At 44.2% G+C, this 20,540-nt stretch overlaps 1 protein-coding gene and 1 pseudogene across 1 annotated transcript in view; both read left to right on the forward strand.

Annotated features, from left to right (window-relative positions):
- The window catches only part of AK4 (adenylate kinase 4), a 116,874-nt gene that overhangs the window by 21,430 nt on the left and 74,904 nt on the right, over positions 1-20,540 (forward strand). The window lies entirely within an intron of this gene.
- Positions 2,415-13,176, forward strand: LOC106838775 (heterogeneous nuclear ribonucleoprotein A3-like; annotated as a pseudogene).

A 20,540-nucleotide genomic window follows, 5' to 3' on the forward strand; every position in this document is an offset into this window, starting at 1 on the left:
TAAACAGTAGGTGAATATTAGCTCATTTAATCCTCTGGGAGATGTATAGTTATTATGCCCATTTTACAGATGGGGAAACTGAGGCACAAGAAGGGCCTTGTTTAGAGGCACACGGCTTGTAATGGCAGGGCTGAGATTCAAACCTGGGCAGTCTGGCTCTAGCGTCAGTGTTCTAAACTACTATGCTATGATTTGAAGAATAGAACCTATTTGTGCAAAGTGTAACTGTAATTCAGTCCACACCCAGGGCTGGGTGCCCATGTAGATTCGTGGACCTCCTGTAATAACTCTGATGGTGCCAAGGGCTGCACGTTGGAGACCGGCAAACTGGAAGATTTTTAAAGTGTGTTCGACTCTGAAGATCACAATCCCAATAGAAGTTTACAAAGGGCGTGGGAGTTAAGGCCCTTTCAACTTCAGCTCATGGACCAAGAACAGCCAGCTGGCCTCAGCTCCCTTCTCAGCAATGAGCAGAAGCGGCGCCCCCTCCGTGCTACATGCAGAAGAAATGTCACACAGGAGCTGTAACCAAGACTCCTGTCTGAGTCTCTGGCAAAGGAACATGTGCCCTTGGACTTGAAACTGGAGCAGCAGTGAAACCAAAAAAGTATGTTCATGCTTTACCGTTTGGCCGCCTCTGAATACCCCCTAATCCCTTTTGAGTATTACCAACGAATGAGATAGATTTTTTTAAATGACGATTTTAGCTTACGGAGGACTCATATACCTGCCGTAATCTGCAGTTTTCTCCTTTAATTAAAAAAACCCTGCTTTCCTCGAGTGATCCTATCCCACTGCTCTGGAGGGGAGTCCAAGACGCCAGTTTGATGGACCACGTACTAAATCCAGAAGACATCCTTCTCCAAAGCTATCTTCATGTCGCCGTCCTGTCCATGTACTCACTGAAGACCTACTGCGTGCCGGGCACGATGCTGGTGCTGGAACTGCAGAGACCACCAAGTCACAGCTCTGGCCCTTAAGGGCCTCACAGATGACGAGGGGAGACAGATGTGTACAGAAATCATTGCCTTACAGGGGATTTGTTAATATGTATACCACATGCTCCGTGATATTTTTAGCCTGTAGACTTTTCTACATGCTGTTCCCAAGACCAGGAATGTGTTCGCTTGGCCTTTTGGCAGGCTGACTCCTGTGGGACAGAGCAAGAGCAGGAGCCCCTAACCTAGGAGAGGGGCGTCAGAGAAGGCTTCCTGGAGGAGGAATGTGTAGGCTGAGACTTAAAGGATTAGCAAAACTTGGATGCCAATGACTTTGGTCCATCTTCCTGACCTCGTTGGCCGAGTGGGGTGGGCCTCCTTTGTGCTCCCCAGCCTCCTGCCCAAGCCCTCATCCCAGCAAAAAGTAAATGTTTGTGCCTGCTGAATATATAGCACTGATCAATATGCTGTAACCCTCTATAACTATTCCCTTCTCCACAAGACTGTGCGCTCTCTGACGGAATGGAGCGTGTGGGGTTTGTCTTTTCATCTTCATCAATAAGGAAAGTGCCTTACAACGATAAGCCCTCACTAAGTGTCTGCGGATTCAAGGATGGTTGGAGGCGTGGATGGATGGACGGGTGAGTGGGTGGGGAAATGGGAGCCCGGAGGAGAGAGTAAATAAGTGCCCAGATGGAGCTAAGTGGGCAAGTTTGATAGGAGGACCACTGACGCTTTCACAGAGGTGACACCTTTGAGCGGGACCCTAAAGAATAACCTAGTGCAGTGCTTTCCAAACTGTAGTGCAGTTAGGAGTCCCCTGGGGGTCCTGTTAAAGTGTGGTAACTAATTCAGTGGGTCTGGGGAGGAGCCCCACATTCTGTGTTTCTAGCAAGCTCCCAGGAGTTCCTCAGACCAAATGTTTCCTTTCTTTGCTTTTAGGTTTGTTCACTGTGGCGTCATCCTCCCAACATGGCAGAGGCTGCAGGTTCCACCCGTGTTCAAAGTTACACAGAAAAACATTCTTCTGTTGTCTTGATTTATGCCATTGATCGCAGAGAAAGAGAAGCATAAGTCTTAAGTACTTGAAAATGAATAAAATATATTGAACTAAAAACAGAAAATGGGGATTCAGAAAGCTTAGGTTACTTGTCTCACAGCTAGTGACAGAGTTGGGCTTCCAGCAAGGGCTGAGTAGGGTGCAAGGACCCAAGTTAGTCGGCGGAGGTTCCGAGAAGAGCTCTCAGCCCAGGGAGGAATTCAAGTATAAATGAGGAATTCGGAGCCCTGATGCAGTTGCACAGGCTGGGTCAGTAGATCAAGATTCTGGAAGGCTGGAAGCTGAGGGTGGGCTCGGGCAGGGGCCCAGGGCTCCTAGCAGATTCGGGGAGCAGCCCGATCCCAGATTCCCAGACTCCAGGAAAGCTGGGGCTGAGGTTGGAGGAGCCACTTCTGTCGTGACGGCTAGAGGACTCCATGGCGAAACCACAGCAGGAGCGGCCAGCAATGAGGAGTAAGGAGGGCTGGTGAAGGTGGGGAGCGACTGGAGGAATATTTTACTAACGGGGTAAACGTAAGGATGGGAGAATCTAGACGTGAGGAAGGGCCTTACTTACATTCTAACAGATTTTCTGTCTCGTCATAATAAAATTACAGCCTTCCTGAGACAGACATAGATTCTTTCTGAGCTAATCAGTCAAAGGCTTTCCCCACGCCCACCCATTCCTTTACTGCTAGATAGAGTCTGCCTGTTTAATCTCCGAGGACTGTGACTTTCAACTAAGAAACGTCTAAACAAGTGTGTTTGTTTTAGGAATGGAATTGATTAACTTAATTTGTAATTGGCTGGGTTATTCCAGCCCACTACGTTATGACTCATTTAGTCCCTTTATCTGAAAAACGGGAGGCATATTAAAAAATCTATACTTTGTACATAGCTCTGTACAAACTAGGAATAAGTGGGGACTCCCCAAGTAGCGTAGAAATAAACTATATTTTGTTGAAAGTCAAAATGAAAGTGTTGAGATTGCACCCCATGCATGGGAGCTCCTCAAGGTGAGTAGAGAACAGGGGAAGTCAAGGGAGGCAGAGAGGAGGACACTGGGAGAATCAGCTACATGGATAAAGGAGTCACGGGAATCAGGATGGGAGTAGAGTTGGGGAGAACCAGAGGCACCAGACGCTAACTCAGGGGGCCCAGTGCTGGGAGACGCCTGTGCAAGGAGGTGGGGGCAGCACAGTCTGGTGACAGGGGACTCACTGGTAGGCTTGCAGGGTCCTTGAGGAGTCCTGTCATTCCCTTCACTAAGAGGTTTAAAATAGGGACATGGGGACTACCCGATGGCTCCCACACCATGGGAGTATAATTAGGGGAGTTATATTCATTTTATTTAAGCTTATTGTGAATCAGGCATTGTTTCGATGCTTTTACAAACATCACACCATTTAATCCTATGAGGAAAGATTATGTCGACCCCCCATTTTACAGATGAGGAAATGTAGACACGCAGGGAGCTTAGGACTGTGCCCGACCCTTAAGAAACACGTAGTTCCACTGGAATTCTAAGGCCCAAAGTGGGGGAGATATTTGTGCAAAGTCAAAGAGAAGCAAGGAGGAATGAGAACTCATGTCTCTGAGTCTCAGCTCACGGTTTTGTAAGCATACCATCTTGCCCCTTGCTCCAATGTAAGGTTTTAGAAACAAGAGGATGGCTTGTTTGACTCTTCTCCAGTCCCGTGTGGCTCCACTGTCCTGTGCACATGCCGTTCATGCCCTTACCCACATGCTGCGGATATCTGTGCTCTTGTCTTCCCTACTAGACTTCCAGCTGCTCGTGGGCACCAACTGCGTCTCTCTCCTTTCCGTCTGGGCGGCAGCTGGGAGCAGCACCGCCAGATGCTAGGTGCTCTGTGATGCTTATTGAAGAAGTGACTGGATTAAATACACCAAAACTCAGCCTGATTCTTTCCTGACTGTGGCTGCTTTATTCCCTTGGGTTTATCTTTCTGACGCTGTGGAAGCCTGGTCGGGAGGCATCGCGATGTCACCGGCCCTACCCGATGGCTCCCACACCATGGGAGTGTCAGAACCGCAGGCTGGTTGCTTGTTCTGGGCCTGGCAGTGAGCCAGGGAGGTGTCGCCCTGGGTGGTTTTCCATAGACAAGCTTCGATCGTCTACGTCTCTAGTCGCTTCAGTTCCTAGGGCCTGTTTTCTTCGTACAAGCACCAGGAGTTTCGTATATTCTCCTTTGTCTCTGCTGACTGAAGGTGATGTCCTTGAGTGATTAAGATGCATTTATAGTGGAAGAACTTGAGATAGAACTTTATTTTGAGTAAATTAACAATTTCTCAAGCATTCCTTATGGGCTAGGTACTGTGCATCCATTGTCGAATTTAGTTCTCAAAACATTTCTGTGAAAGAGGTGTCATCATCCCCATTTTACAGATGCTGAAAGTGGAGGCTCAGTGACTGGTCCAAGGGTACGCAACCAGTGAGTGGTGAAGCCAAGCTTCTCCACCAGGTCCTTACATGGCCGAAGGCTGTGCTCTTTCCACTACAGCACGCTGTCTCTCGAGGCAGAAAATGAGAACAGGCAAGCTTGTTTTACAAAAACAGTTTGGGGATGACCTGCCTGGCTCTGCGCCAGTGTTTTTTAAAGTCTTAGTGGTTTGGGTGACAGTGAATGCTGGGTGAGCTGTCAGTGTCGGGGTGGGGCACTCCTGCTAAGGCTAGCAGTGAGCTAGACTGCTTTACCCAACTTTGGAAGCATCCAGAACGAGGTGGGAGAGCAAGACAGATACACTCTTTGTTTTATTGAGCAAGACAGGTACATTCTCTGCCGTCACGGAGTTTACAATTTGGTAGTTACTGTTTTCAGTTCTGGCCGTGACAATTAAGCTGGGAAGCTGACAAACAGGAGAGTGTACAGACAAGTAGGACCAGGATGGTAAGGAACGGGAAGGACCAGGTGAAAGAACTAAGAACAGGTAACAGAGAAGATCCAGCGATTAGATACATCCTGAGCGGCCCTTGAAGGTGTAAACACGACCAATGGTTATGCTGGCTGTCTCCTGTTCGGGACGACTTCCCAGCTTCCTTCATCTGTGAGCTGGGAAAGGAAGCCCCTTCCTCCTGGGGGTGTTCTGGGGACTGCACGAAATGAAAGAGCGCATAGCTGATGGTCACCCCCCAGAAAACGGTGTCCAGAATTGGTAGTATATTGGTCGAGGGGAGAGTAGATGGCCACTAAGTCCCTTCCAAGTACATGATTCTGTGGTTCCACATTTTCTGAAAGAATTTGCTCCCAAGTGAAACTATACAAAAATGGTTTCTGAATGTCCATGATTCCTATCCAAATGCCCTGGCTGGGAGGGAGTGGGAGAAGCAGTAAGGGAGGGGAGCCTCTTCTTGCAGGCCCTCAAGTACCCCCAAAGCTGCTCATGCAGTTGGTTTTGACGTAGAAGGCAGAAATGCCTGATTCTAAAGGAGGACATAACTTTCCTAGCTGAACCAATATTTCTTCATGTTTGTTTTGCCCTGACTTCCCTCTGCATTTAACACAGTAGTGGTCACCCATGGCACTTCTCTAGGGCGTTTGCATTTTAGGGGGAAACACCTTCAAACTTGAAGGCCAAGAAAGAAAAGAAAGAGAGAAAAGATTTCTAGTGGTGAAAACCAGGACCTGACCCAATGAACACGCTCCTGTTATGAGCAACAAGGGCCCCAAGATCTTCCTGAGTAAATAGGGCTCTGCCTGAAGGAAATGTGATCTGATTTTTCCTCTTCCTTTGCCATGGAAAAATTCCACTCCCACCACTAGCGGCTCCTTTGGCTAAGAGCCAAGAGGCAATCAGGCTGCCTTTTTCTGCTTTTCTGCTTCCCTGGGACACAGAGTTCCGATGGACCATTCCAGAGCCTGGGTTTCCACAGTCCTCGGTGCCATCTCTCAGCAGGCTGGTCATTTAAGAAGGGTTTTATGCAGCCCAGCCAGAGAGTGTTAGCCTCCTTTTTCCCCATTTTCCTCAGGGGGACTGTTATAGCAGCTGACCAGGGAGCCTTTAGGAGGCGACAAAGGGATCCTGCTTGTTAGAATGGAGTTTAGCCTTAAAGCACCAGTTGAGGACTTTTATCTTTCATGTGCCTGTGTGTGTGTGTGTGTGTGTGTGTGTGTGTGTGTAAAATTTGGGTTTTCATTTTGACCTGCAAAAGTAATTCCAGCTTGAAGCAACAAACCAAACACCACCCTTGTAAAACAATCAACCACATCCCCTTGTGCTTCATCCTCCCTCCCCCACCATAGCAAATGTGGACATTGGGGGGTCTGTCTTCTCACACCCTTATCCATGAGTGTGTGTGCATATGTCTGGATAGACGTGCACTGTATATAGGTATGCATGGATGTGTATATATACTCACAGAGCTAGAGATTTTTGTCATAGTCTTTAAAAATGGGACTTATAAACTCATAAAAACATCTTGCTTTTTTCACCCGTATTTCATTCAGGCCCCTCTAGGTAAATATACATTGATTTAACTTATTTTTATGCACGATACCCATCGTTTGGATATACCGTATTTTATTTATGTATCCCCTATAATAAACATCCAGGCAGTTTCCAGTGGTGTTGTCTTTGGCCACTTCAAATAATATTGCATAAGAGATTCGTGTATCTATCTTATTATTTATTCACACTTTTAGCTTAGTAGAAGAGATTTCTCAAAGTCAAACTTCTAGGTTCACCTGAGGATTTTGGACATTACCAGAGAGAAAGATTCAGCGCCTAGCAAAACACATAGCCCTTTGGCGACAGCTTTTTCCTCTCTGTTGGGAAAGAGGCCTGGAAAAATAATGTCCCATTCTCTCCCTTCCCCACACCATTATTCTCCTGCAGCAGAATGGGCAGGGATAATATATCCTTTGTAATTCAGCAAGGACTAAGAATTACCAGTTTGCTGCGTTGTTAGAGGATACAAGAGAGGCCCAAATTAAATAGCCGCATCTTCCTCCAGTAAGTCCCTTGTTCTTTTTTTTTCCTTCATGAAAAGGCAGACAATAAGGAAGAGGAGGCGAAAAAAAAAAAAAAAGGTGTTCTGTGCACTGCTGGGCTTTGATAGGCAAAGAGTTAATGATGGCACCTGTAAAATCGTTGGCTTAGTCCTCATTCAGGGTGTGAGTATATCTTTCTCCTCTTTGCAGATCAGAAGGGAGAGGGAGTGAGGTGAACGACACAGTCACAGTAAAAGTCCTCTCTCATTATCCTGTCCGAGTTCTCCATCTCAGAGACTCACCTGAGCTCCAGGCTAGAAAGGGACTTAGGTCCTCTGGTCTGTTCTCCCCATTGTATCTGGCCTCAGCGTGTTCCTATTTCTGCATTCCTCCTTCACACAGCTGTGTTTGGAGATTTCTTTCTCCCCTCCATGCCTTCAAAATAACATTTATTGAATGCTCCCTGTGTGCTAAGCCCCAAGCTAGGCTCTGGGGACAAAGAGGAAAGAAACAGACCCGGGCCTCAAAGAGCTTACAAATAAGGGGGAGAAAAATCAGCAGACTTAAAATTATAAGGGAATGCCAGAGATGTTTGCAGGTAACAAGGCAACACAGAACACAGAGGAGAAGCGCCTAACGTGGCAACAGCTAGGAGCATGGGCAGTGAGAAGAGGCTGGTAAGATTAGGCTGTGACTTCAAGATTGAACAGAAGTTTGCTGCGCAGAAGGTACAACTTTTACAAAGGCTTGGAGATCAGTGAGAACATGACTTATTGAAGTTGTGGTTGTAATTGATTTAGAGTAGCAGAAATACAGGCTGGCTGTGTGGAGCAATGGAATATGATGTTGGAGATGTGGGCGGGCAGGGGCCGCATTCCCCAATAAGAAGGTTGGGTTTTATCCTAATGGAAATGGGAGTATTTTAAATGTAGAAATGAGAAGATCAGACATACATTCCATAAAGATTATTCTAGAGTCAGCGCAGAAGATCAGATTAGGGGTAAGAGATTGGAAGCAAGGAGACCAGTTGGGAAGCTGGTGACTTGGTAAGAAATGGGGGGAGGGTCTGCATTAGGCAGTCGCATTTGGCCTGGAGCACTGGAGAGTAAATGGAATCGGCTGGTCCTGTGACTCTTCAGACAGGGAGGAAAAGGAAGTGGGAGGAAACTTGGAGACATTTAGGTTTCTGGCTTAGGCAACAAGGTCGATGGTGGTCCCACCAGTTTAGATCGGGAATACTATCTAAGAAGCTGCTTTAGGAGGGAAGATGATGAGCTCTTCCTTTAGACATATGTATTGTCTGAAGTTCCTGGGATATATCCAAGTAGAAGGATGCGTAATGGTGAGATACATGAATCCAGAGTTCGGAAAAGAAGTATGGATTAGAAGTACAAATCTGGGCTTCATTGACATGTGAGTGGTAATTGAAGCTAAAATCATGGCTGAGATCACTCAGCGAGAGGATGCAGAGCCATAGAAGAGCAGGTCAGAGATAGCGCTGCTGGAAAATAGGACCCATGTTTAAGAACTAGGTGCCATTTGTGACAACTTGGCTGGGCCTGGAGGGCATTGTGCTGAGTGAAATAAGCCAGACAGAGAAAGACAAATACTGTACTATCTCACTTATATGCGGAATCTAAAACAAAATTTTTTTTTGAAAAAGCCAATTTCTTAGAAACAGAGAACAAAATGGTGGTGGGCAGAGGTTGAGGAGAGAGGGAAATGGAGTGCCGTTTGTCAAAGGGTACAAATTTTCAGTTATAAGAACAAGTTCTGAGGCTCTAATGTACAGCGTGGTGACGATAGTGAATAATACCGTGTCGTATATTTGAAAGTAGCTGAGAGTAGATCTTAAGCATTCCTCCTCCACCAAAAGGAGTTAACTATGTGAGGTGATGGATGCATTAATCATCCTAATCTTGGTAATCGCTCCACGATGTATATGTATATCAAATCATCCCATTGTACGCTTTAAATATATATAATTGTCTTTGTCAATTATTCCTCAATAAAGTTCAAAAAAGAATTAGGTAGAGGATGAGGAGCTCAAGAACAAAAGTGAGATGAAACGGACAGAGAAAAAGCAGGACTACTGAGGAGAATGGCAGGGTAGAAGCCAACAGAGAAAGGATTTTCAAGATGGAGGGAGAAGTCAACAGCTGGTAAATGTCAGAGAGTCAAATAAGGTTAATATTGAGAAAAGCCCTTTGATTGGAATTAGGAAGTAGGATTCATTCTCCCTTCTCATTTGGCTCTTTGCCTCCAGATTTTTGCATTTGCTTTTCCCTCTTCTTAAACTCCTCTTACCCCCAGATATTTGCATGTCTCACCCCTAACTTTGGCCTGGTCTCTGCTCACATGCCCTCTTTTCAAAGAGGCCTTCCTTGACCACTTTATCTAAAATAGCACCCCAGTCTCTCTTTGGTCCCTTGTCCAGATGAATTTCTCATCATGGCACCTATCTCTACTGGACGTTAGAATATTTATTAGTTAGTTGTCACCCTGGCTGGAATGGGAAGTCCAGAAGTGCAGGGATTTTGTTTAGTTTATAGCTGTTTTCCCAGGGCCTGGCACAGAGTAGGCCTTTAATAAGTATGGTTGAGAGAGGAAATAACTGAACAGTCATCTTAAGGAGAGGAATTTCAGTGGCTGATTCGAGCAGAAGTCAGATTGCCATAGGCCACGGCATGAATTGCCGATAAGGAAGAGGAGACATGGAGTGAAGACAGTTCTTGCTACAAGGAAAGGAGAAAGAGCTAGAACAGGAGAGAGGACTCAAGTTCTGAGAGACTTGGGCTGGCGTGTGTAATCAGAATGAGAAGGCAGTAGAGAGGAAGAGATGGGAGACACAAAAGAGGAGATAATTGAGGGGAGGGGATTCAGAGCAGTGGTGGGCCACCTCACTTTGTATGGGTAGAGGGACTTTTCTTCCAGCAAGAAGAGGAAGAATGCCATAAAGGCAAGTGTGGTGTAGGTAAGTTTAGGAAACATAGGTAGTTCTGGAATTTCTTATTCAAATGACTACCACTTATTGTGCCCTTATTGATGCCAGGCACTGTGCTGCCATCTTATTTGATTCAAACTACAACTGTGCAAGATCACCATTTCACCTTCAAGAGAACTGGGGCTGAGCAGTTAGTTCATGCAGTCAGGAAGCAGGTGGCCGAGGTGTGACTCTAATTGCAGTCTTCTCATTAAGACTTTGTTTCGCCTTCACACTGCCCTCTGGTGAACCGTTCCAAAGTTGGTGCTACCACTCCAGAGGCCCATTCTTTATTCCCTTCTCATCTGGTGGGACATCTGTCTTTTTGTCCTGAGATCTTTTACCTAGTCCTGACTGTGTCCTGACTCTTGTCAGTCCCTGTGGACACTGTTTTTATGGCCAGACCTAATTTCTTCCATGTGAATCTGTGTTTGCATCTATTCCCCCAGGGCCTGGTCCTCCCCACTGGATGGATCCAGTTCCAGCTTCTAATTCCCCACTACTCTGAGTAACTGGATTATTACAAAATAGAAGTCGTAAGAGCCAGATGTTATAGTGTGCCTACTTTATGTACTAAACATCTGTTATTTCTAATCTTGACAACTTCAGATAGGGGATAGAGAGACAATGGCCTTGGGGTATGTGTGCCCCTGCAAGTTAGGAAGACTTCCAAGGAGGACATAGGCATGAGTAGTTCTAACGAAATAAGTTTTCTGGGACCAGCCCTATGGTGTAGTGGTTAAAGTTCAGTGTGGTCTGCTTTGGCAGCCTGGGGACACAGGTTCGGATCCTGGGCATGGTCCTACACCACTTGTCAGCCACGCTGTGGCAGCATCCCACATACAAAAAATAGAGGAAGATTGGTACAGATGTTAGCTTAGGGCTGATCTTCCTCAAGCGAAAAACAGAGGAAGATTGGCAGAAGATGTTAGCTCAGGGCGAATCTTCCTCTGCAAAAGAAAAAAAGAAAGAAATTTTCAGGTTCTGAACTTCCATATGTGCTGGTCCCAAACTGATCTACCTAAGAAAGAGACCCGAAGAAGGTACAACTCCTCTTCCATATCTCCTTTCACAATCTGCCCACTTCCCACTTCAAGAAAAGAAAGATGTGCATCCCATCCATCTCAAATTATTGTGGCACGTTACTCTCGGGTGTAAAAATATCCAAAGAGGCGATTCAAAATATTGGTGAAGCTGTTGAGAACTGAATGACTCTAATGGCTGGGTATTAATTTCTCTTTCAAGTCAGTGGTTTCTAATTCTTTGTTTTTAACAAACTGAAGGAGAACCTAATCAAGTTGACTGTTCATAGATCATTGAAATTATTACTGATGACATAAAACTATGTGTTTCTTGACATACAACTCAGAAGGAGTTCAAAGAACTGAGTGACATTGCTATAATAACTCCTTCTGTTCCCATCTACTTATTTTTATAAACAGGTTCTCAGCTCTTATATCCATAAAAACAAAAAATAGGAATAGAATTGAAATGCAACCTTCTCCATTCTAGCAATAGTTTATGTTAATCCATGGATTCATGAACTCTTTGAAAAAACAAAAACGAAAAACACAACCAGCTCATTGACAGATGGATTTCCAATAAAATTTGCTTTTAATATGTAACAATTATTTATCAAAATTTCAATATGTATGGTTTAAAAAGAGCTATGTGTAAGGATGATCGAGAAATGACTTTCATACATAAAATAAATCACAGTAGAATACAATTTTGAGGGAGAAGTGAAAGAAAAATAAGAACCCAAGGAGAAAAGAGGAAATTTCCAGCCATTGTAGACCATTCCTATATTGTTTAAATAGATGATGTGAATAAAAACTCACTTTTGGTTTTAAATTCCACTGGATATATCTTAAAAAGTGATGCAGCTCTTCCTCTCGGTCCCATATTGAACTCAAGTGGAAAGAGGCTAGTTTGGTCTAAAAATGGAGGAAAAACCTCTGCCTGGTTACCCCCAGCCAGAGTCCAGCTGCCATCAGAGGGCCAGGACCCAAAAGAAACAGAGTAGTTTAGAAAACTGTGTATTTGTGATCTGAGGTTTGAAACTATAGTTGATAATTTTAGGGAAAATTTTGAAAAATGGGGCACTCACATACATTGCATGGTGATGAGACCCCCAAACAAAATGTCCCGGGGGCTTCGATTTTTGTGACTTACTCTAAAGTTGAAGAAGTGAATGCTGCAATGTGTCTAGACCAGGTTGATGGGCATGTAGTGGAACCAAAGAGACTGTTTCTAGAGAAGATTTCCTAAAGCTGGTGCCACCTAACAGTGAAGGAAAATTTTTGTTGGTGGCATTAAAGGCGATCTAGAACAATGTAATTTGAGAGACTACTTGAAAAGTATGGCAAGACTGAAATCCTAGAAGTTATGGAAGACAAGCAGAGTGGAAGAAAGAGAAGATTTACTTTTGTAATTTTTGGTGATCATGATACAGTTGATAAAATTGTTGTTCAGGGGGCTGGCCCCGTGGCCGAGTGGTTAAGTTCGCGCGCTCCGCTGCAGGCGGCCCAGTGTTTCGTTGGTTCGAATCCTGGGCGCGGACATGGCATTGCTCATCAGACCACGCTGAGGCAGCGTCCCACATGCCACAACTAGAAGAACCCACAACGAAGAATACACAACTATGTACCGGGGGGCTTTGGGGAGAAAAAGGAAAAAATAAAATCTTTAAAAGAAAAAAAATTGTTGTTCAGAAATATTGCACTATCAATGGGCAAACTGTAAAGTGAACAAGGCTCTTTCTAAACAAGAAGTACAGTCTGCTGGACCTCAAAGAGGTCGTGAAGGGGATCTGGCGACTCTGTGGGTCACGGAGAGAGCTTTGGCCATGTGGTAACTTCAGTGGCAGAGGAAGCTGTGGTGTGGAGGCGGTGGCAGCACAGGCAGTTGTGAAGGACATAATACTGGATACAGTGGATGTGGAGGTGATGGTGGCGACTATGGCAGATGTGATCCGAGTTATAGTAGTTGGGGGGATGATGAACCAGAATGTGGGAACCAAGGTGGAGGATGTGGCGGCAGTGGCGGAGGATACAATGGTGAGAATGCAGGAGAAAATTTTGGCAGTGGAAGGAGAAAATGGTGGTGGTGGGAACGACAATGATTTGGAAATTATAGTGGCCAACAGCCATCAAATTACAGACCAGTGAAGGGGGCAGTTTTGGTGGAGGAAGCACCAGCCGTCCCTGTGGTGGAGGTAATGGATAGAGGGGTAGAATTGGTGGATATGGTAGTAGAAGGTTCTAAAAATTCAGCAGAAAAGGGTACAGTTCTTAGCAGGAGAGAGAATGAGGAGCTGTTAGGAAAGTCGTGAGTTACTTTGAGACAGTTGTCCCAGATGCATTAGAGGAACTAGAAAAAATCTGTCACAAAAGGACCAGTGATCATCAATAGCCGGAAAAGTGACTGCAGCTTAAATAAGAGCCCTTCTTGCTCAGGACTGTCACGGCCACAGTTTGCAAAAAGTGCAACCAGTGATTAATGCATTGTAGTGTTAATCAGAGGTATATTCCTGAAGTCTTTTATGTGTCGTAGATTTTTCTTTTCCTTTTTATTGCATCAGGCGTATCGCCCTGATTTATAAATTGTGGAAGTGATATCAGGAACCAAAAAATTTTAACTTCCCTCCCAAAAAGGTATTCAATGGTTTTGAGATGTGAATATTTACAACACCTGGGAAATTATAGCCTTTGCAATTAGTTACACTAATGATGAAAGATTCTAGTTGTCATCATGAAAAGGTACAAGGTGAGCAAAAGCGTTTAAAGACCACAGGTAGAGAAGAAAGAACGCAGGCTTAGGAGTGGGGAAGCTTCGAGGCTGTCGGTCAGCTGAGTGTCCTTGGGTGAGTTTACCTCTCTCAGCCCCGCTTCCTCCTCTGTGTCCCCTATCATTAAGATAGATTTCATAGTAGCACACACTTCATAGGGAGGATTAACCAGATAAGACACATAAAAGAGCCTGAAACGTAGTAGAAACAGTGAATATTCCTTCCTTCCTCCTTACAACCAAGCCGTAAGAAGGTATTGATTGATTCATTCACTAGTTATTTTTAGCACCTGTTTTGTCAGCTGCTCTTCCAGGACCTGGAGATCCGGGGTGAATAAGGCAAACAGACTCTAGGACAGGGCAGGAGTGAGCTCTTGCGGCCAGCTCGTCTGGATTAGAATCCACTCTTTACTAGCTGTGTAATCATTGACAACTCCCTTTGTGTGTCTTGTGACCCGTAAAGCAGGGCTATCAACAGTGCCTTGTAGGGGCCGCGTGTCCAACTGCAAAGGAGTTCGCCGCATGCCTGGCACATGGTAAGCACTCAGGACATGTCAGCTATTAATGTTATTCTTCAGGAAGCCTGCAGTCTAATGTGCAGAGAAGGGGGCGAGGATATTTGTCTGCATTTTGTAGGTAAAGAAACTGAAGCTCAGAGAGGTTAAGTAAACTGCCCAAGTCAAATAGATAGTAGGGGTGGCCAGGAGACTTCGCCCTCTGCTCTGCCTGAGGTCAAAGGGGCACTATTTCTGTCAAGCCGAGCACACTCTTTCATGGTGTGTTTTCTCTAGGACGTTCCCCACCACAAATTCTGTTGCGGTGTGGGGGGGGGGGGTGGAGGGAGCAGGGAGTTTTGAAGAGTTGTCAATGGAGGACTTAGAAACATCCAAGAACACAATGGTAAGCTTCCAGAGCCTTCATTGTCTCAGCTCTGTCCACCGCAAAGTCCAGCTCCTGTTGCTTTGAGTAAAACAGAGCATCTCTCAACCCATCACACAAGTCATCTGGAAGGAACTCAGAATGGGTCTCAGGAGATATGCCACGAGTTAGAGTTAATATAATACCAACTGGCCTTTGTTTGTTTGTTTTAAATTTTGAAACTGTGCCCTGTTCCAGGCACTTTCCTACATGACGAGGACATCAGGTCCAGAGGGACGATCTCTGTCTCTTCACAGCGAGCGGAGTCCCACACATGAAGCCAGAAACCCTGGCATGATGTGCTGTATCCCGCAATCACGACGACATGAAAACCCAGTCGTGGGCTGGGAAGGAAGTGATGGACGGAGGCATAGCATCCAGAGGGGCACCAGCAGGCACTCTCTAGTCACAGATGGGGAAGAAGAATATTCTGGGGACTGAACAAAGACCCAGAAGTCGGGGAGGGAGGGAGGGTTAGATGGAAGGGGCCGGGACACTGTGCAGGAAGGAATTCCGCAGCACAAGAAGAGGCGGATCTCCGTGAGGGCAAGGACTTTCCTTCTTCACTCTGATGCCCAAAACACCATCCGACACATAGTGGGTTCTCGTTAATTGCTTGTTGGTCTATTGAATGATAAATGCTGTATCTGCTCCTACAGATTCTGACTCAGTCAGAGATTCTGACTATCCCTCATCTGGGATAGGGCTGAGCCCTGGGATGTTTTAAAAACTCCCCAGGTGATTCCGATGTACTTCTAGGTTTGGTACCACTGGACTAGACGAATGATCTGACCCCGTGGGAATGGGAAAATTTACATTTGTGGTTTTCTGTGGCTCAGCAGCCTTACTCCTTGACAACACTGTGGATGAAGGTACAGTGGTATTTTCCTGCTTTATAGAAGGGGCAAATGTAAGCTGCGGAAGATTTGTTCGAACGTAAGCCTGGCTGTTTTAGTAAAAGACTAATGGTGGAATTTAAATGATGGCTATGCAAGTGGGTTTATAACATTTTTTCAATTTACATATATTTTAAATTTTTTTCTTAATAAGCTGTTGGGAAAAAGATTAGCTTGAGCCAGAGATAAAACACTCTAATTGAGTCTCGATGAGAAATTGATAGAAACTTGAGTGTCATTCAATCCAGCAGTTGATGCGAAGGGATAGAGGCAGGGCCCTTCCAGGCAGACAGGCAAACGGTGCTGGGTGGTGTGTTGCTCTACTTGGTGGAGCAGAAGCAGGGGCTCTGCTGAAAGAGCCCAGGATGTCCATCCAACTGGGTTCAAGCGACCTTGGTAACTGGTGTGATGTCTCTGCACCTTAGTTCTCTCATCAGTGAAATGAAAGTCATATTAATGGCTGTTTTTAGTATCAAACTCACAGAGCTGTTGTGAGGAACAAGTGGTTTATATCAAATGGTTTTCAAAGACAGATACAAAGACTTTACACGAGGTGTGATGGCACAGATGATTCTAAGGGAGTCAGGTTCTGGATCTCGATTTCCGTACGTAATTCTGCCAGAAAGGATTTCTCCGAGAAGATACTGAGTATCGAGGTGTTATCCCAGTTTTGCTTTCTCAACTCCCCTTCCATGATCACCCTTATCCCGTTTGATAAAATAAAAGCTCTACTTGTCCCTGTCTCATGATGGTGCATTGCCCTTTGTGTGCAAACCTCCAGGGCTCCAAAGAGACCATTCAAGATACCAGGGCCGGCTAGGCATCTTCTCATCCAGCCTGGAGTTTCTCCCTGACTTATACATGACCTGTGGAGAATGGAAGGTGCTGTCTGGAATGGACTATTTTGGCCCCTGTTGGGATTTTTCTTTTTTAAGATTTTATTTTTCCTTCTTCTCCCAAAGCCCCCAGTACATAGTTGTGGGTCCTTGTAATTGTGGCACGTGGGATGCCACCTCAGCATGGACTGATGAGTGGTGCCATGTCCACGCCCAGGATTCAAACCAGCGAATCCCTGGGCTGCCAAAGCAGAGCGCTCGAACTTAACGGTCGGCCATGGGGCTGGCCCCAATTCTATCACTTCTGACAAAGAGTCTTGTGATAGCAAAAAAACAAAAGGGGAGTATTGATGAAAAATATTAACTAGAATGGCACTTTACACACTTTATTTCATTCAGGAGCAAATTCTCTTTCTCTCTCTTTGAATTCAGAAGTGAGATGGTTGTCATGGGGATGTGTCTTAACGTGTTTATTTGAATAGAAAAATGTAGTCAGATTGTTTCTGACAGAGAAAAAGTCTGATTTGGCTGGTTGGTTTGATAGTTAAGGCTGACTTTGCCAGTTAGGTGTTAGGTGAATATTTTCCATAAATCGACTGAGCTAAAAATACAGCACCCAGATTTTTTAATAAAATATATTTAAATCACATGATTTAGGAGAGAAAAATTCCTAGTCAAAATTTCTATTATCCAAGGTATTTTGAAATTAATATATTTTTTATTTTTCTAATCCTTTCTCAACATATTTGGTTAATCAAAATGCTTCTAGGTGTAAGCGTAACAAATATGATTTAATAATCATTTGGTAATTCTTGAGAAAGTCTTTTTTTTTTTTAAAGATTTTATTTTTTTCCTTTTTCTCCCCAAAGCCCCCCGGTACATAGTTGTATATTCTTTGTTGTGGGTCCTTCTAGTTGTGGCATGTGGGACGCTGCCTCAGCGTGGTTTGATGAGCAGTGCCATGTCCGCGCCCAGGATTCGAACCAACGAAACACTGGGCCGCCTGCAGCGGAGCGCGCGAACTTAACCACTCAGCCACAGGGCCAGCCCCCTTCAGAAAGCCTTTTTGATAAACTTTCCAGAAATCCAGACAGTCAGTGGCTCTCATGACTGGATAACAAACCCTTCTACAAGTCAAGTGCCATCTAATTCTTTTCTTGCAACAGAATTGAGGGAAGAATCAAATTTCAGCTAACAAGTGACTAAAAAATGCATTTTAATGATAGGTCACTCTGTGGTTTTTGGAATGTAACTTGGAAGGAGTTCAAAGAATTGAATGATACTGCCGCAACAAAGCTTCTTCAATTCCGGTCCTCTGATTTCCGTGGAAAAGTGTTCTCGATACTCAGATCTCTAAAAATAGAGAATAGAGTGGAGTTAAGGTTAACATTATCTCAGTCTAGCAGTAATATTCATATGAACTAATTTTTTAAATTATAATTTATCTCGGAGACACAGTTATAATAGAATATGAATGTTATTAGTATAGCAGAGCTGTTGGCTCCTTACCCATATCCCCAAAAGATCCCATGAGATCGCCTGCAGACAGTCCCTATGCATGCAGATGGCTTCTTGTCTTTTTCTGTTGAGGGGCGCCTCAGGAGCAGCCTTCTACGAAGGCAAACAAGTGGGTGGACTCATATCCCAGGACAATTCTGAGGTGTGTTCTACTCAGTCATTCACAGGGTCCTTGTGAGAATGTGCTCCGATTGCCCCCAGAGGTGACCCACTAAGTCACATATACTGTGTTGGCTTTCCTCCTGTCCCTTCTCTGCTTATCCTCTCCCTGACCAAACTTTCTAGGATTATATCTAGAAATGCCTTGCATCCAATTCCTTTTCCCAGGATCTGGGACAATCCCAAGCTAAGAAAACCAGATTCTAGAGATACAAGGGTGAGTTTTCATACACACCTCCATTATATTTACTATTTTGCATGAAATAGGATGGAAGCTGCACAAGGACAGAGATTCTTGTCTGTTTTACTCACTGATGTATCACAAACATCTAGAACAGTGCTTGAATCATAGTATTGAGTGAATAGTAGTAATAGCTAATATTTACTGAGTGCTTACTACATGCTTGATATATGATTTTTTTCAGAAAGCATTTAATAATCAGAAAAAAATCTTATGAAACAAGAGTTTTTCTTCTTCCTCTTTTAGATGTGAGAGAATTAAGGCTATACAATGGATCCAAATCACCCAATTTGTAAATGGTTGACCCCAGTTTGTAATTAAGTTCTTGACATTAGAGCCCATTCTTTCAAACTTTTTGTTTTTGTTGTTGTTATATGTCTGACTCCCTCATTAACCTTAAAGTTTATTAAAGGCAGGGATCCTATTTAACTCTGTATCCCCAGCATTTAGCCTAGAAGCTGGAATATAGTAGGAACTCAGTAAATGTTTGTTGAATGGGTAAAATGAAAAGTGGCTTATTTATACATATTTATGTTGAGGAAGAAAGGAAAATGAGGTTTTCTGGAGCCAGTTGGAGAAAAGCCTTGAATATAACCTGAGACATGATCCACTTTAAGATGAGGCAGTCTTAGGATGCTCCCATTTCAAACTCCCTGAGATTTTTCACTCTGCGACCAACTCAACCTGGGTACCATTGGCTAGTGTTTGAAGCTGCCTTCCTTGTTGAATTTTCCTTCATTTCAGAATTTAACTCAAATTTCTTTCTTTCATTTAAAGGTTTCTTGGCTGAGCTATTGAAACCATTTCTGAACTTGAATTCCTTGTATCTGATAATTTGTAAGTCAACAGAAGTAGGGACCCTTTAGACCACCACTGTGTCCTCAGAGCTGACTCAGTGCCTGGCATGCAGTAGGCACTCAGTAAGTACTGTTAAACGAGTGAATGGGGCAGAATTGAGAGTGAGAATTGTCTAGTTTCCAGTGATCATCCCAGAACAATTTAAAAAATGCTTTCAAGGTTTTATGTCAGTATAAGTTAATACTTAAGGGGTTTTCCAAAAAAGCAAATTCAACTTTAGGTTATAGAAAATTTTAGCAAACAGTCTTAGTTCTTTAACCATGATGTAAAAAAATTATAACTTTTAAATTGTTCTATGACTAAAATTAATATTTACTATGAGCCTGTGTCAGTATTCTTTAACTGTGGGCAATAGAAAATCTAACTCAAACTGACTTAAACAAAAAAGAATTCATTGGGCTAATCTAAGAGGATGTCGAAAAGCAAGGGAGAATTCAGGGTTGTTTTAGAGGCTGAATTATGTGATTAAGGACTAAGTTCTTTTCATCTTTCTGCTCTGCCATCGCCGCTGCTGGCTTCAAACTAATGCTGGTCCCCCTCATGTCTGTAGGGTGGCTGTCAACAACAGCTGCGATACAAAGACATCTTGTTTGAAAGAAAGATTGATTGGCTCCCATTGGTTACTATGAACCTTCCCAGAAACTTCCATAAAATCGCTGTTACTCATAATTGCTCACAATTGGGTCACTTGTCCATTCCTGAATTAGTTAATGGCAAGAGGTACTAGGAATACCCTTGGAACAATTGGGTCTATCGCTTGAGTCAAGGTCATTCCCCAAGCTTCATTGTTGGTACTCAGTGAGAGAGAAAAGCAGTAGCTACTGGGGAGTCAACACAACGTCCAACCCAAAACATCTGACTTGCTAGGTGGTAACAACTTCATCTCAGTCAATTTGGTGTCCCTGTGCTTTGACCCAGTCCTGGTGGAGAATGGGATTTTGCAAGTGCCATAACTTTGAGGACGCATCCTGGTCTGGTTGTCACCCATCCACATCAGCATTCATTGGGACACTGTTGTTTACCTTGTTTACATCTGGTTTCCAATCACCAGTGACCTGTCCTCTCTCTCTTCCTCTCGCACCACTCTCTTGAGTAAATAGAATTACTCTGCTGAGGCACATGGGAAACCATGTGAAGTTTTTTCTTGTCTATATGTCTAGTCAGAGATTTTAAACTCAAATGCCTTTAGGGGCAGGTGAGTATAGTAGACCAGGTATAAGATGATAGGGAGTGTGGGCGAGCAAACCTAGAAATGGTGTGCTCCCCTCAAAGTCATTCAAGATCCAAGCGTTTAAAAACCCTATGCTTGCCAAATCAGACCTGCTTGTGGACCAGGTTCGGTCTGTGATACACTTTACTCTGGGGTCTTGCCACTTCTCCAGGTCTGAGGCTACCTCAGTCTAGCAGTAATATTCA

This window comes from Equus asinus, chromosome 16 (assembly GCF_041296235.1).
Source record: "Equus asinus isolate D_3611 breed Donkey chromosome 16, EquAss-T2T_v2, whole genome shotgun sequence".
NCBI classification, from domain to species: domain Eukaryota; kingdom Metazoa; phylum Chordata; class Mammalia; order Perissodactyla; family Equidae; genus Equus; species Equus asinus.